The sequence below is a fragment of the Helianthus annuus genome, chromosome 13, assembly GCF_002127325.2.
Source record: "Helianthus annuus cultivar XRQ/B chromosome 13, HanXRQr2.0-SUNRISE, whole genome shotgun sequence".
In the NCBI taxonomy this organism is placed as follows: domain Eukaryota; kingdom Viridiplantae; phylum Streptophyta; class Magnoliopsida; order Asterales; family Asteraceae; genus Helianthus; species Helianthus annuus.
Window position 1 is genome coordinate 58,239,908 of NC_035445.2, and position 2,619 is coordinate 58,242,526.

The 2,619-nt window shown below is 35.8% G+C and overlaps 1 long non-coding RNA gene across 1 annotated transcript; it reads left to right on the top strand.

The window, feature by feature from the left end:
- Positions 1–1,026: 1,026 nt before the first annotated feature.
- LOC110905088 lies at positions 1,027–1,794 on the top strand. The gene is made up of 3 exons (XR_002572916.2): positions 1,027–1,211; positions 1,310–1,379; positions 1,554–1,794. It is a non-coding gene; the product is annotated as an uncharacterized LOC110905088 (long non-coding RNA).
- The last annotated feature ends 825 nt before the right edge of the window (positions 1,795–2,619 follow it).

Sequence of the window (2,619 nt, forward strand, 5' to 3'; positions counted from 1 at the left end):
ATATGTTTGCTTTATTTTTCACGAATCTATTTCTTTTATTCTATTAATTGATTATGCAATTCTTCAGAAATTGGTGTGAAGTTACCTAAATAGACCACGTTTGAAGGAATAAGTTTTGTTGATTATTGATATTGAAGGTATAGATTTTGTTGCTTATTGATATGTGTAATGTTGATTGCTGGTTTTGTTTTAATTTGTTGTTTGAAGGGATTAAACGGTAAAGATATGATGAGGGTGATTATTGTTATTAGTAGTCTTCTAATCAAATGGCCATTTATTTTTTAACAGTAAGTATTTGTTGATGTGGTTTTTTGCAGAAAATGATGTTTAGACTATGGGGTGTGGAGGGGCTTGGGTTGGGGGCATTGCTCGACATGTGTCGAGGGTAAGATCCACAAGGGAATACTTAAAAAGTAGGGGCGTGGTGTGGCGTGGCGTGGTTTAGGTTGGTGTGGCCAGCCTATAATTTTTTTTAATTAAACTAGCGGTTTGGCAACAGTTACCCCCAACGGCTATATTGAACCAGCCAACCAAAGCCAGCCATGTCACCCCGCCCCACGCCAATGGGGCAACGCCATGGCCAACGCTAGCACGGTGTGATCTAGCCAGCGTTAAAGACTAACCGCCGTCCCAACCCACGCCCCAGACCCCACAGTCTTATGTGGTGTTTTTTTGTTGTTGATGAACACATTTAATAAAAGTTTTTTAGGGAGATTTGGTGCTTGTTAGACATAGATGGATCATGGATATCACACAGCCATCACCACTTTGGTGGGGTGGTAGAGGCTTTGTGCCTCTTGGAGAGAGATCAGTGTGCAAGTCCTGGCATGGGGTAAAATTGGTGTAATTTAGGAGTAGGGATTAGGTAATATTTGCCGTTCAAAAAAAAGATGATATCACAAGAAAGGGAGACTTTTGAAGGTTCTGGGTTCAGTCGGGTATCCAATTCGCCCAAGATTTGAAGGTTCTGGACTCAGGCATCTAATTCGCCCAACATTTACTCATTGATTATTACATTTGCTTTCTTAATGATTTTAGTTCACATCTTACACTAGATATGCAGATATGCTGATTCGTGACACAAAACTGAAGCAGATAATTGAAGAATTTGTTAAGTCACAACAAAGGAAGAGACATTGTGAAGAGATGAGTATGCAAAGCTAATGGAGGGATACAATAAAATGCAGAAAGAAAAAGACATTCTAACGAAGGTATACAATAATCTCATACACTGATTCACTTATTTTGACTTTTTGGAATCTTGAAATCAATTTTCACTTTGATGTTGATTTATTATATGTTTTAACAGAAACTAAAAGCATGGAAACCCTACATCAAGAGCTTATCAAAATCTGGAACTCAAAGCAAAAGGACAAAAGGTAATGTATTCCAACCAACCGTGTTATTCATTTGTAATTTTGGGGTTCATACCTCATTGGGTATGGAGGTTGATAGTGGCTATGTGGGTTGATAGCAGCATGAATAATACAGGAACACCATGTAATTTACGAACCATTTCATCAAGGTGGTATTTAATTGTCATATAATTTTAGGTGATTAAAGGATTGAAACAATTTCTTTGCTTAGACAAAATGGGCTTCGAGGACAACTTTTGGCTGTTTAAGCAGGAGGTAGAATTTGTTTTCATTCAATTGTAGTGACTTTTGAAAGAGGATTAAAGTGATTTTTGTGTTGTATAACCCGTTAGGCATGAAAGCTGGGTTGAACTCTAAATTTTTATGGATATTATACAACATTTATGAGTTTTTGTAAAGAAAACTCTTGAAACCAAAAGTGTTATTTTCAATTTCAAACATGCTACAATATCATGCGCAATCCTTTGACTAAGTCCGCATCTACCAGCATCAATACTTAGACTTTGTATAATAAACCAAATCGTATCTATGCCGCGTGTTGCGTTGCGTCACGTATCTACGTTGCGTGCCGCCGCAACGCGCGGCGGGTTAAAATCCTAGTTACTATAAAATAAAAGAAATCATATGAGGACATATCTATATCTATAATCTATAATCTATACTAACACATGAGGGAGGGGTATTTTAAGATACCCAAAAAATAAGAACTTCCCTCCCCCCCCCTTTATTTATAGAATGACCCCTAAAATGAGGGTAGTTTGGTCTTTTAAACACTATTTGTTTTTTAGCCCCTAAACCTATTACACTTAAATCACTAAAGTTTTAACAAAAATATAGGCAATTAGTTACAATTCACCCCTACACAACAAACTTATAATTTGTTTTACGTATTCTTGACATATCGTATAAACTATAAAGTTTTTAAAAAAATCCAAAGACACCATGACGACCTACTCATTTTTGTCGACGTTTTGATAGTTGTATTATTCAGTATTGACATGCGGATTAAAAGGTACAAGCAGATGATGCCTCAGTATATAAGTGATTAAAGCCCAACGTACTTGATCATTATCACAAAATGTTTAATAGCTAAACCGAACTAAATAAATAATCTATATCTGTTATCTATCATATATTATTTATCTATACTGTATATTGAATGGATACATATATAATTTCACCAGATTAGTTAAATACAAGTTTTAAACCACAAGTTACAAGCCTTTGAAGCATACATGGATTT